Source organism: Atractosteus spatula, chromosome 26 (genome assembly GCF_055471065.1).
Source record: "Atractosteus spatula isolate fAtrSpa1 chromosome 26, fAtrSpa1.hap1, whole genome shotgun sequence".
Classification (NCBI taxonomy): Eukaryota; Metazoa; Chordata; class Actinopteri; order Semionotiformes; family Lepisosteidae; genus Atractosteus; species Atractosteus spatula.
In genome coordinates this window covers 10932237-10947463 of record NC_142731.1, presented here as the reverse complement: position 1 = coordinate 10947463, position 15227 = coordinate 10932237, and the positions used below count along the sequence as shown (strand labels likewise).

Below are 15227 nucleotides of genomic sequence, written 5' to 3'. Positions count from 1 at the left end.
AGTATCACTAAGACATATACCAAGAATCCCATCCCTTAGGGGCTATGTGTCCACTGTAGTTAACTGGGGGGGTGCCCATTTTGAGCCATTTTGAAGCCCATTTGGTTTCCAAACTACACTGTCAATTGTCTTTCTTCATCTCTTCTTGTACATGCAGGGCTTTAGTTACAGACCTGCTGTATGGCTTTTCCCTTCAGATTCCCTTGTCGTGATTAACTCAAAAGTGTAGAAATAGCAGTTACTAGTGTCCTAAAAAAGAGAAAAAGAGAACACATCAGGTTATAGTTAAAGGCAGAGCAACTACAAAATGTACAATTGTGTGACTTGTTTTTTTTGTGGAATAGTTTTTTGGAATAGTCAGTTACATCTCTTCTCATCAACCCCTGTAATACAGAACTCTGTATTGTTAATCACATTGGATTTCAGTAAAATCTAAATAAAATTAAAAAATATATTCAGTATGTATTCAATAATCAAGGTAATCAAATCAATGAATTATTTACAAACAGTACAGCACTGATCACAGAATTTCTGTTTCACATCGGTTTTCTTGGCTTTATCACACACCGGTATGAATGAAGACAGTATAAACACCCTTTTGAAACCCTGAGACCTCTGTCTATCTGGCATTTTTCACAATTTAGGTCTCATAATGTACACTATAAAGTTCAGCATCTGTTGGACAAGTACCAACAGATTCAGAGTTGGGAATCCCCTTTAACTGCAAACTGCAAACTCTAACTGCAAACTCACAGGCACTGTAATGTATGGCAGACCAAAGTTACCATTTCTGAATCCTGACCACCTTAACTGTTTAGTCAACAGCATGCAGCCACTTTTGATGAATCCCTGTGACAGCTGGGTAGCTCATAACCAATCAGTATTATCAGAGTTCAGCCTGAACCCTGTAGCTCAGTGTAAGTACATTGACATATGATTGATTCAGAATCCCTATCACAGGACATGCATAAGCCATAGATAATTGTAGTTGTGGTTCTACATTAACATTAGTAATTACACTAATCAATTAGCACAGTGGTTCTCAAACTTTGAGAACTTTGAGTACATAACAAGTACCACCCCTGATCAAACCAAAGCTTCCAAGTACCACCTACCAGTCATCTTCCCATAGGAACCACAGAAAATCTCAATGACCAACATGAGCGTGCACGCACACTCTCACATACACATATAATAAAAATAGAAACACTTATAAAAATATTATAAGTGTTACCATTACCATTTCAGTGAGAGGGGTGAGCTTGTTTAGTTGAGCAAAGCCTTGCAATGCCAGGGATGAGGGCAGTGAGCTTCAAACGCAGATCTGGCTCCGCATCCATTTTGCTGCGGTACTTTGTCTTGATTGCATTGAGAGCAGAGAAACCTTTCTCACAAACGTAGGTAGTAGCAAAAGGCATCAAAAATTGCACAGCCTTTAATGAGAGGGCTGGGTATTCACTCAGTCTTTGGATCCAGAAATGCAACAGTGACTGTCGTTTCAATTCTGACATCAGAGTCGCATCAGATGATAACTCGAGCAACTTATCTTGCTCAGCACAGGAGAGATTCTTGGGTATTCCTTCGGCATCAACAGTAAAGGGGTTCCTGATCCACTCTGGTGTGGCCTCAACTGGAAAATACTCTGAAAACTGTTCTTTCAATGACAAGAGGTGCACTGCAATCACACCTCGAACAGCAGCATCAAGTTCCACACCATATGTGTGCAGATGGTTCTCCAGAGTTGGGAAAGCAGACACATCACCTGCGTTGATTTTATTAACAAAAAGTTTCACCTTTGTGACTAACTTGAACCCAAGAGTAGACAATGCACTGTAGGGGTTTTGTGCATTTACTGGGACAGTTATTAATTGTAGCAGTAAGTCACAAAATGATTCTTTGATGGCTATTAGAAAACCGACCTTGCGGAAGAACTCAGCAACGCACACACACAGATACTAATACATGACAATACATTTATTAATACATAGAATGTGCATATAAACATAATAGATCTTAAGAGTGAGGGTTAGCAGAATACAAAAGGTATATATTCAATAACGAAGAGTTACAAATACCAAGAGGGACATACATTCAGTATACCATTCATTTATACCGTTTCGTTAATGAGCTTTGATTACAACTTCTACACTAGATACTCAAAAGCAAGTATATCTTCTTCTTCTTCTTTTTCACAGCCTTAGTCCCAGACTGTCCTGGGGTCAGCTGCTTTGGATGCTCTTCTCCACTTGTCTCTGTCGAGCACATCTTCCTCACTCACTTCACATACCTCCATATCTTTTCTCACACAATCTATCCATCTCTTTCTAGGCCTGCCTCTTCCCCTGTTACCTTCCACCTCAAATTCCATTACCCTCTTTGTTACTTCCTCAACGTCCCTCCTCATGATATGTCCATACCACCGTAACCTCGCCTCTCACATCTTCTCAACCACATCCACCACCCTACATCGTCTACGGATTTCTTCATCAAAAGCAAGTATATCACTCATAGGAATTAAATTGATATCAACTGGGGTTGAGGTAACAATTGAATTCTCGAGCTTTAATGCAGAATGTTGAATACTCATCCAATCTGTGTGGATTCAGATCTCCCGCGGACACAAGGGAACAGCGGCAGGCTGTTGTTAAGTCCGATCGGCGTCCTCTGGCCCAGCGTGAGGTGGGGGAGAAGGAGGGAGAGATGTCTGCTGCGACGCGCTGACAGTGACTCTCTGAAGACCAGCTAGTTAGTGTTACCTGAACTAGCAGAGATTTTATACATGGAAAGTGACTGCGGGTCCAAGCAAGTCACAATCTTTAGACGGGAAGAAGACCGGTTCATTCCCGATGTAGCGCTGGTCCTGAATCCTGAGATTCAGCTGTCCACAGACCCGACCGTAGTTCACTCGTTGATCAGGTGAGCGTTCGCGTGGGTTCACGAGGTTTGCTGCTGGGCTAACCTCAGGCGGATCCTTTGGTTACGCACGGCGACCTCCGGTCTCGACTCTTAGAATAAAGTAAAGTCCTGGCACTCAGACACACTGGCCGTTACGTGATTGTCCGAGATGAGTCTGAGAACGTCCTGGAGGAGCCCCTTCTGGGTCTTGTGCTGCCTGTTTTATCTGGAGGAACTACGGTCATTCATTTGTTGAATGTTCTGCAGGCATTCCAGACCCATGTGGGGTTACCCTGCCCTTCCAGTTCCTGATTCGCTGATCGAGGTGGAGGATGAGTAACTATGCTCTCTGACATTAGGGTTGTAAACAACCTGGGATCCGAATCTCCCAAAGAAACTCTCAGAGACAGTAAGGCGCCAGAGATGACCATTTATTAGGGTGGCTGGTGAATCTCAGCCTTGGGAGCTGTTCCTTATCAGGAAACTCTATCAGCTAGAAAAACACCTTAAATGTGAACCAAATGGAATGGCCTCTCTGTATCCAGCCCCACTGAGATGAGGGAGAGAGGGACTGGTAAGGGAGCAGCAAATTTAATTCCTGTATTTTTAATAAGCCTTGCCGCTACAGCACTTACAGTAGGAAGCTGCGAACATTCTCGAACCTGCTGGCTACCTCAGCGATCATCAGGATACCACTGCACAAAGAAGGGTGGTATGAAGTTAATGACAAAACAATGTTAGGCTGCCCACAGAAAACTAAGTTCTTGTAAAGGCAGACAAACTCCTTTGGCAGGTACTCTTAAACATGATACATAAGTTCTTAAATGTTTCAGAGGCTTTCAGTAGACAACCCTTATTTTTAATTGAATTGCCAATTCATCAATCAATGAAGTACTGACAAAACCTACCACACAAAAAGTTCACATTGTAATAGGACAGCTTTATCAGACCTAAAGTTTAAAAGAATACAATAAACTTTCATTCTCTTTGTACTGAAATTCATTCAAGGGGAGGTTTTGATCATAAATATTTAAGAACACTGCTCTGTTTTCCTGAGAAATTTAATTTGTGAAGGAAATTCATCTGTAAGACACTTTTCTCCACCAGTTAACATAACCAGTTTTGGGCATAAATTTAAAAAGTATTTATACAGTAACAATGCCTTGCCAAAGTATTCAGACCCTTTATACATTTTCTAATGTTGCTAGATTAAAAATGATACTTAAATATTTTTTCCAATCAGTATTTTTATTGCAAACTCACATGCTCAAACATGAAAGACAAAATTAGTTATTTGTCTGCAAATATCTTTAAAAAGTGAAAAACTGATATGTGCTGCTTGCATTACAGCCACCTTTTGCCACAATAACGGCTTCAAGTATTTCATTGCAGGTGTCTACCAGCTTTACACTCTGGGTAGTGATGTTTGCCCATTGCTCTTGGCAGATTTTCTCCAGCTGATTCAAGTTTCTGGGAGAATGCTTGTGGACCACAACTTTCAAATCATGCCATAGATTCTCAATGGGGTTGAGGGCAGGTCTTTGACTGAGCTACTCAAGGTGATTCACCTTTTTATTCTTAAGTAACTCCAAATGGTGAATGGTGAATATTCTCACAAGTTTCAGTTTTTTAGCAGACTGCAACAAGTTCGCTTACATTATTTCCATGTTCTTTCCTCCATTTCTTTTTCTTTCAATTTTAAAAAGATTTCCAGTCCCTGTTAATGAGAAGCATCACCACAGGATGATCTGTCTTTGTCTCATCTTACTACAAAACCCTTTCCAAAATCTTAGCTGGATACTCTTGTGAAATCTGGCAAACTTCAGAGCGGTTTTGTGATAGTTCTTTTTTAATAACAGCTCCTTTCTTGCACCCTCTGATACAGGCCAGAGCTCTTGATTTGATTTGATAAGGTCAGGTCAGGTCAGGTAAGGTAAGATTTTATTGTCCCCTGAGGGAATTTTTTTATGGACACTCAGCACTCCTGTACATTTAAATAGAATGCAAACAGAGAAAAACATTGCACATTATTCTATTACAAAAAATAAGAAAAACATTGCACATGTACAGTATAACACATAACATCATGTAACATTTATAACACCTCACAAAACATATTGCACTCAAGTGGGTGGTAAGAGAAAAAAATGTGTTTATCCTTGACATTTGCATTGACAGATTTAATGGATAGTGGAACAAAGGAAGTGTTGCCAGAAGGAAGAAGTTGATATTCAGAGTTGTGGATGTGGGAAGGATCTGATATAATTTTTCCTGCCTGTTTGATTATGGATTTTTCACAGATTGTCTGCAGGGAGGGATGCTGTTTCACTCCCATGACCTTCAAAGCTGTCTGGATGAGGCGGGTAATTTGCGATTTTAAATGAACTGATAGATTACCAAACCACAATGTAATACCATCTCTGATAATGCTCTCGATTACAGCACAGTAAAAGTACTCTTAAATGTTACTGCATTACTTTCTGTCTAACCCCAAACACTCTTAGTCTTCATAGGAAATATAAGCGCTGCTGAACTTGGGAGCAAACACTCTCAACTTGAGTAGTCCAGCACAGGTTACTGTCTATGCGTACACCTAAGTTTTTATATGAGTCGACTTGAGTGATGCAGTTGATTGAAGCACCTTTACTTCACTCTCAATCACTGAACTCTTTAGGTCTTCCAAAGTAACTGTTGGCCTCTCGGTGGCTGAGAGTCTCCTTGTTTGGATGCTCAGTTTTGATGAACAGCCTTTTCTAGGCAGTGTCTGGGTGGTGTAATGCCATTCCACTTCCTGACTAAACCAGCAGTGCTTACTGGGATATCCAAACAGCCATTTTTGTGCCCCTTTTCCTAATCTATGCACTTTTTAACTTTAACTCCAACTTCCTTAGATGCCCTTTAGCCTTCATTTTTGTACCTTTTCTTCAGATTCACTGCCTGACAAATGATCCAGAAACAGACTGGGGTGACAGTCACTTCAAAGTTGCACAGGCAGAAGCCAGTGGTAACACATCTATATCCTCATTAGTTTCTTCATTAGTTTCTTGTGTAAACTTAGAGCTACTTTTGAAAACTTTTAAAGAAAGAAAACACAACATTTCAGCCATGGAGCCTTCTTCAGGTGTGAGAAAGATAAGGTAGTAAGCAAAGGTAATATAGCGGGAGAACAAAGGCTGGGAGAGAGGAGGAGTGAGAGGCGAGAGCAGGGGATAGAAAGAGAGGCCAATCAAGAGGTGTGAAGTCAGAATGGGTGCAGAGAGGTGTGAAATGAAACTTCCAATGAATGGAGAAAATTTAGAAGAAAAGTAGTCTGTCGTTAAGAGAAGGGGGAAGGTGTGATCCTAGCTGCAGGACAGTTTTGGTTTCTGTAGTCTTTCTGATGTATGAGTTCGGAAAACCGTCTTTGAGATGCATCCTGAGCCTCATCAGGAAACAAAATCTAAATGCCCCGGAAGGGATTTGAATGCGTTTTGGGAGGGAGAAAGAGAGGAATCAAGGATTACGGTTTACAGATTGTGGCTCGGATTTGTGTTGCTTTATGGACTTTGGAACTTGGATAGAATAAGTATTAAGAGAACCGATTACGGACTGGGTTTGAAAGATAAACGGATGGAAGGAATGGAGAAGAACTCCTGGAAAATTAAGAAAGAAAAGTGTGGTGTGAGTATACATAAACTTTTCCCACAAAGTTTTTGTTTGTGACACCACAGGTGACTAAGACGTGTCTCTTGAATTTTAGATAAAGTTTGTAACACTTGGCAGAGTAAACACTTCTAGCTTCAAAGCAGAGAGGATGTGTGCTGAGGTCTGGTGGGTCCCTTCAGCAAAAACTAATGTAGTAACGTTTACCTTAGTATACTTAGGTAAGTTGTGGGTTAATGATTGTCAAGGAGCAGTACAGACACACACAATCTAAGATCACATTAAGTGCACAAAGAGAGAGGAAAAAGAAGAAAAAGAATGGGAGGACAGACAGGAGTCTGGATGAGTGTAGACTTGAAACTTGTGCCAGCAAGAGCCCATACTTCATGATCATCCAAACCAAGCCTGACTGGAGTTAAGTATTTGAACCTCACTGGAGAGAGTTGTTCTTGTGTGTTGAGATTGTTCTTGAGATGTTTTATTGTGTGTAGTGTGGTTTGTGTCTTCTCACCAAAGCTGTGCAAGAGAACAAAAATTAATGTGCCTCCAATTACACCAACCATTTGGGTATATTATAGTGAAATCACAGTTGGGGGGGGGGGGATATAAACAATTTATTTCACTTATTTACCTAAACTGCTTGGTCAAATCCTGATTTTCACAATTTTCTTAAACCCCCATTTGTTTATAAAGTCATTGCCATTTGGAAATGGAAGCAAATATGTTTTGTAGAGTCAGCATTTTCTTCTTCTATCAGAATCTGGTCATACAAAAAGTCTTGTGAGCAGACTAGATTGACCCTGTAATGGTGTTCCAGTGGTTGTGATGTGCCACACTGCACTCTGCCCTCTCCCAGCTCTGCTCTACTAGAGGGCAAAAGAGCGTCCTACCTTATCACCAGCACACAGTTAGCCTCCACCAAAAAATCACCAGTATTTGTCCCCATGAGGGATAGACATCCACCGAGCCATCTAGGAGAGGGATCTGGGAATATACGTACAGAGAAAAGACCTGTGAGAGGAAATGTTCACTGAGACATAAACATGGTGACAGGTGAGGAATCTATTATATTGCATTACTCTGATTGCATTTGCTTCAATAAACGTGACTAAGAAATCTGAAGGATTTAGTTTAAGCACACTAGGGCTGAGTGCAGCCTTCTTCATTTGAAGGGTGAGAAAAGCAGAGGGAGAGGCATGAACATACACTGGCCATGTCACAGACGGTAACAAGATCATTGATGGGCAACAGGTCAAAGGAATGCACTTTGTTTTTCACCCTGCGTGCAATCTTACAATCGCCACAGCCGAAATCAGAAACAACCATTGAAGAGGGCCTGTAAGATGAAGCACAAAGCCATGTTATAAGCAGTCTCTTTTAATGTAGGCACATCATAAGATAATAACAAAAGAAAGGTTTCAAATGAGAAGAGACCGCTTGGTCTGTGAAGCTCATTTGGCTTCTAGTAGTTTATTAATTCAAGGATCTCATTCAGCTGTTTCACTTTTGTGTTTAACTTCAACGAAATGTCTGGTCACTTTGTTTAAGACCCCTCACAACTACAGTATATGTTTCAAACTGCTTCCTGACATCTCCCTTCAATTATCTTTATCATTTTACTTATGTCTCAGGTCTTAAGTTAAGCATTGGTCAGAAAGAAAGTCTTGTCCAGAATTTTAAATATAGTAAGCCCCTGGTTTAATGGATTAATAGGGGGGAAGGGTGTCCTTTATTGCTGAATGTTTGTTAAATCACAAATCACATTTTTTCAGCCTGCAAATACACTATTACATGAGCAAAATGTATACTATATATTCTTTCTGGATCTTTTTACTTTTTTTTTACAATGTTTTTCATTGCACAATAAAGTCAATGAAAATTGGTTTTATAATGTTTCGTGTGTTGCATACAAAACAAACACCCAGTGTCAGGAACTGACTTACCTCTATAGCACACTATTGATATTCCTGAATTTTAAACTGATGTTTATATAATTATAGCTTATTTTATTACTTGTAATAAACATAATAACAGTATTTCCCTGTTATTGCTGGAAAGTCTGGTATATCTTATTTTACAGACAAAATTCCTTTTTAGCAGATTTTGTCCAATGAATCCGAGTGTCACGCCCAGTACACCTAGAGGGCCCTCTACTTCTGTCCTGTTCCTAGTTCCCTGTGATTATTCATGTCTTTCTGGTGTGTCTTGTTGTGTATCCTATTTACTTCCTGTTTCTGCTCTGCTCCTCGCTCAACATTGACGTTCGGATGTCCTGAGACCCGCCTAGCACCAGGTCACTCCTGTCCGTGGCCTGAGGGCATAGGTTAATATACGGCATTTCCTGAACAGCTGAGCCTGGGCTAACCCCCTTCTTGCCGCTACGCATAGGGTCTTTATCGCTCTCCTGCCATTCCACTGTTCGTCTCTTCAGACTTCCATGACACCGAGAACTGTTAAAACCAAGGGCTTACTGTATTCCTGTCAGATCTCCTATGCTAAAGACTAAATAGATTCAGTTTCTTTCACCTGACTGTGTAAAACCATCTGAGGCCAGGAATTAAACTTTTATTCTTTGAATTAATTATAGCGCATCAATGCATTTTTTAATGTGGCTACTACAACTGTATAGAGTACTCTAAAAAAAGTATATTTTAAAAGTAATTAAATCAGTTGTCGTAAGTCGATTCCTCAAGCTCAGTTCTTATTTTGAACTTTGCAAATGTGCCAAATTGACCGACTACATCAGAATCAAGATCATTTACTTGTAACACAGAGCACAGTGGACCTAGTCCTGGATTTTCTGGATCTTTTAGAGAGGTGTTCAATATGTGGAAGCAAGCAAAAGTTAATGCACACTAAAAAAGGGATATGAATGAAAACTAACAGTAGACTGTAGCATTCTATCATTTCAAAGACTGTCAAAAGTCCAAAAACTTAATCAAGTATTTCCATTAAAAAATAAATGCAGATAGCAGACATAATGCTTTAAAACAGGACAAAAAAATTGTCAACCAAGTAAATGACCACGTAGTCAACGTACACTATTTACCGTTACACTTGCTCTTTAAAAGGGTCTTCTAACAACAAAAATTTAATCTTGCAAATATTTCCCTTCATTTCAGATAGTCTTTTATTTTTGTATACTTTAGAAAGGATCCAGAAATCCACATAGTTTTACTGTCCCAGAAATACTACAATGATATCTTATCACTGGAAAAGCATTATAGCAGCAATAAACTGCAATAGGATATTTTCAACCCACACTCCACTCTGCACCCTGAACAGAGAACCTTGACTTCTCCTAAAGGTTCCCTTACTTCACTTACTTGTTGCAGATATAGCTGATGATGGAGTCAACTGGATTGCTTGGCCATCGCTCCACTTGTGCAGTGAATCCCCGATGATCGAAGGCTGTTGAAGGCTTGACGTTCCTGCTGGAATATTCTGTAGGCCTCCTGGCTGGTGGAGGTGTACAGCTGCTCATTAATGTAACGGAAACGTGCAGATTTCAGCTGTTGTTCCATGCAAGCTAGCAAGGCAGATGTTACTTTCTTCTCCTTTTTCTCCTTTTGGCTCATTCTGGACCCTGTTCTCTTAGATTCCAGCACCTTGCGTATCGTCTGCAGTTTGGCTTGCTGTTTTTTTAGATCTTTTTTCCTTTTCCTTGCTGAAATGGCCCACAAACCACTGGTTTCTATTTCTTCTTCATCTGGCTGAGATTTCAAAGCTGATCCTGCAACACCTCTGAATGCAACTTTTTTGGCTGCTGAGCCCTTGGGTTCTTTTTTCCCTGGACCTTCTCCTCTCTTATTCTGCTCTTGCCATTGGCTGACCTGGAGTGAAGAATGTGTTGTCTTGCTTTCCACACCAGAGTGTTCCAGACTTCATGACACATCTTCTCTAACTACTGAGGCAGTGCTCACTTGTCCATCTTGCCAGTATTTGTTTTTACATTTTCTTTTGTTCTTCATCTCATTCTTCCACTGCTTCCTGCTGACCTTGGACTGGCCCTCATCCTTCTTCAGCTGCTCTGTTTTGCACTCGCCTTATCATTATGCCTAACACCTACACAATCTCAGGAGACACTTGTACAACACTGTTCTCACTTGGAAATCTTGAGAGACTCCTCCTGAAATACTGAACCCCACAAGGAATCATCTTAATTCTGGTGACTTCTAACTATGCCTGGAGTATATTTTTCATAAGTCTTGTCTAAGCCATTCATTTCTTGCCTAGTGAATGAGTTCCTTTTATATACCTGATCTATAAATGTTCTGCATTATGTACTATATGCATTAATCACTTCAGTCACTGGGTTGAAGTGGACTAACTCTGTCTGAAAAAATGAATGGGAAATCTTTCAATTAAAAAATGTGATTAATGACTCACAGGCTTTTCTCTTTTTCTCCACTGGACCCTCATCCTCTTCATTATCCTTGACCTCTGTCTTGGCAGTCTTCCGGTTCTTCCGGACTCTTTTTGTTTTCTTCTTGCCAGCTTGCGGAGCCTTGTCCATTTCACTGTCACTGCTACCTTCTTTGCAGGGACTGCTCCAGTCTGGGACTGAACCTCGAGTCTGCGGTGTCCGCAAGAAGCTCTTTCTTATCCCCGCTGCCTAAGTACAGAAAGACAGGGGTATACACAGCTCTCATAATCTCACTTAACAGAACAATACTAACAGTTGACCAGACATCAGAACTCTAAATACACATACATTTAATTGCTAATTGCTGCATCTGGTATGAGTTTCCTTGTCGATTTTCTGCAAAATGCAATTAATAAAAAGTTGCCTGAAATTATCAATCCAAAACTGGCTGACCTGAGGCTCTAGAGCTTCCTCTCACGTGTGCCAACAGAGGCCAAAAGAGAGATAAGCTGCCTTCTAAACTACATAGAATACAATCTAAGCTTTAATCTCTCTCTGCAGACCCAGATAGCACAGAATAAATGGGAGCTGTAATATTTGTGTGTGTCAGCAGTGAAACTGCATGTTGATTGGTGGAGGACAGAGCAGGAATAACGGGTTGCTCAGGGTAACAGGCTATGGTGAATGTAGGAGTTAACGGGTTCGGAGTGTTGTAACAGACAAATAAGTTCTGGATCCCGAGATGAAGTTAAACAGATGAGTTTTATTACATGCAAGAAACAATAAAACCGAAGTATTGTTCGAATTCCCGGTACAAAACTTCCAGTTTATATAGCCCTTTTCTGCCGCTTCTGACCATGGTAATGGGAAGAGGTCACGGTGTTCGGAGAGTTCACAGACTTTGGCCAAATGGTCAGTGTTAGGTTTCCTTCCTTGGGTAGGGGGGGTTTCTAGCTGGCATCTGGAATCCTTATCAGTTATCCCCCTTTCCTGCCATAACTCTAAGCCTGGAATGTCTTGTGTCACAAGAAGTCCAGTCCTTGTGCAGAAAGGAATCAGTTAACCCCTTCTTCACATCTTATATCTTTCTTCAGGAGTTACGAGTTAAAATAAAGAGTTTGTTTGAGTGGCACATCGTCGTCCTGGGTTGTTAATTTCTACACTATATGTGTACAAGAAACAAGACATGGTGTCAGTATAAATAGGATTCACGTCAGGACAAAAGATTTAAAATGAACGTCGCTGGAATTCCTGCACCATGAATGGATTGGGAGGTGAACAACCTGTCCGAGGCTTGGCGCAAATTCAAGCAGCATGTGGAGCTGATGTTTTCAGGTCTGCTAAAGAAGACAGGACAGGAAGAGCAATGCAGTTATCTTCTCCTGTGGGTCGGAGAAAAGGACAGAGACATATACAACACATGGGCACTCGATGCGGAGGAGGCAAGGGTACTCAAAACCTATGATGACTGTTTTGAAGCGCATGTTATGCCTAAAACAAATGTTATAGTTGCTCAATATAAATTTCACGAGAGAGTACAGGGAGCTAACGAACCATTCGATCAATTTGTAACAGAGCTGCGGCTCCTTGTGAAAGACTGTAATTACGCTGATAGCAAGGAGATGGTAAGAGATAGCATCGTTTTCGGAATACATTCACCGAGAGTGAGAGAAAAGCTGTTGAATGTTGATTCTGAATTGACACTAGACAGAGCCATGGACATCGTTAGGTCTCACGACTTGCCAAGAAGGGCCAAAAAGAGTGTGGCTACTGCGGAAATTAGGCTCACGGCGAACAGGACGTTTGCCCGGCAAAAGGCAAGCAGTGCCTTAAATGTGGAAAATGTAACCACTTTGCAAAAGCGTGCTGCTCCAGACGAGGGAAAGGAGAACTCTCCGTGGCAGAGAATAAAGCAAGCGGTGAATCCAAAAATGTGGAGCTGTACGTCGATTCAGTGTCACATGAAAAACAGACCTCTGACACTGAACAGATTTTTGTAGACATTAAAATAAATGCACAAAAAGTTATAAAGTTTCAGTTAGATACAGGTGCTCAAGTTAACGTCATTCCTCTGCATGAATATGACAAGTTTTAAAGTGATGTTGTGCTACAGCCCACTACTTGCAGACTGTCAGGTCTTGTACTTGAAATGCAAGTACAAGGACAGAGAAATGTGTCTGGACTTTTATATTGTAGACACTCATGCACCTCCAGTACTTGGACTAAAAGCATGTTTAGACATGGACTTTATTAAACTAGTCTTATCTGTGACCACCCCTACCACTGAGACAAAGCCAATCTTACAAGATTTTGCAGATGTCTTTACAGGAATTGGGCTTTTTGTGGGTGAGTGCACTATCCACCTCAAACCAAACGCAGTTCCTGTAGTATACCCACTGAGACGCATACCACTTGCACTGCGGAGCCGTCTTAAGGAGGAGTTGCACAACATGGAGAAGTCCGGCATCATTGCCAGAGTCACAGAGCCAACGGAATGGGTTAATGCACTTGTGGTGGTGGAGAAACCTCGCACAGGTAAGCTCCGAGTATGCCTTGATCCAAGGGATCTGAACAAGGCTATCAAACGCCCACACTACCCCTTACCAACGTTTGATGATATTACGACAAAGCTGGCTGGAGCACGCTACTTCAATGCCCTGGATGCTAGATCAGGTTACTGGGCTATCAGGCTCACAGAAGAGTCATCAAAACTAACCACATTCAACACGTTGTTTGGGCGCTACAGATTCCTACACTTGCCCTTTGAGGTAATTTCAGCCCAAGATGAGTTTCAGCAGAAAATGGTTGAGACATATGAAGGCCTCGAAGGCGTTACAGCGATTGTGGGTGAAATCTTGGTCTATGGGAGAACCAAGGAGGAACATGACAAGAACCTTCAGACTATGCTACAATGGTCCCGAGAGTGAGGAGTCTGACTCAACCCAGAGAAAAGCATGATCTGCGCCACTGAAGTCAGCTACTTTGGACATCTCCTTATCATGGATGGGATCAAGTCAGATCCAGCTAAAATCACTGCTGTGAAGGACATGGAACCTCCCAAAAGACAAAGGAGAGCTTGAAACAATACTAGGCATGGCAAACTACTTAGCAAAATTTTCCCCTAGCCTGTCTGACATCAACGCCCCACTGCGTCACCTACTAAAAGAATCCAGTGAGTTTGCTTGGGATGCACAGCAGGAAAAGGCTTTCCAGAAGATGAAGGACCTTATCACTAGGGAACGAGATCCAGTTCTAGCATACTTTGACCCCAACAAAGAGCTCCGACTTCAAGTGGACGCATCGCAGCATGGTTTGGGTGCTGTTCTGCTGCACGAAGGTAAGCCAATTAGTTATCCATCTAAATCCCTAAAGTGAAACAAATTATGCTCAGATCAAGAAAAAGCTATATGCATATATGTTTGGATGCAAGTATTTCCATCAGTGTGTCTATGGTCGTCACGTTGTTGTAGAAAGTGATCACAAACCACTGGAATCCATCATGAGAAAGCCATTAGCAGCTGCACCCCCTAGACTACAGAGGATGATACTACAGCCCCAGAGGTATGACCTCACAATCCTCCATTGCCTAGGGAAGAGCATTCCTGTCGCAGACACGCTCTCCAGGAGGTCACTATCCTGCCAGGACAGCCTCAGTGAAGGAATGGATGTGCAAGTACACACAGTTTGTAGCAGTCTACCAGTGAGCAACACAAAGCTGAATGAAATACATGCAGGAACTGCAAAAGATGCACAGCTCGCAAAGCTGAGAAAAACTGTACAGGAAGGATGGCCTAAGGAGAGGAGAAGGTGCCCCCGGAGCATTACTGAATTTTGGAATCAAAGAGATGAACTCTCACAGATGAATGGCATCCTTTTCAAAGGTGAAAAAATCATTATTCCTGCCTCACGCAGAGCAGAGATGTTGTCACTCATTCATACAGGGCATACAGGTATGGAGAAGTGTAAACAGAGAGCCTGTGACATCATGTTTTGGCCTGGGATGTGTAAACAAATTGAAGAAATGATTTGAAAATGTTCCATTTGTCTTGAATACCGCCCAGCACAGGTAAAAGAGCCCATGATCAGCCACAGGATACCAGACAGGCCATGGCAAGTTATAACAACCGACCTTTTCACTTGGGACAATAAAGAGTACATGATTACTGTGGATTACTATAGCAGGTACTTCAAGCTTGACAGGCCAGGCTTTACAGTACCACATCCACAGCTGTAATACATAAGCTGAAAGCAGCTTTTGCCAGACATGGCATCCCAGAGTCTGTGATATCTGGCAATGGCCCCAAATACACATCCGCCGATTTTG

At 41.5% G+C, this 15227-nt stretch overlaps 1 pseudogene; it reads right to left on the bottom strand.

The window, feature by feature from the left end:
- Positions 1 to 135: 135 nt before the first annotated feature.
- Positions 136 to 10115, bottom strand: LOC148814881 (ribosomal RNA-processing protein 8-like; annotated as a pseudogene).
- Between the last annotated feature and the right edge of the window lie 5112 nt (positions 10116 to 15227).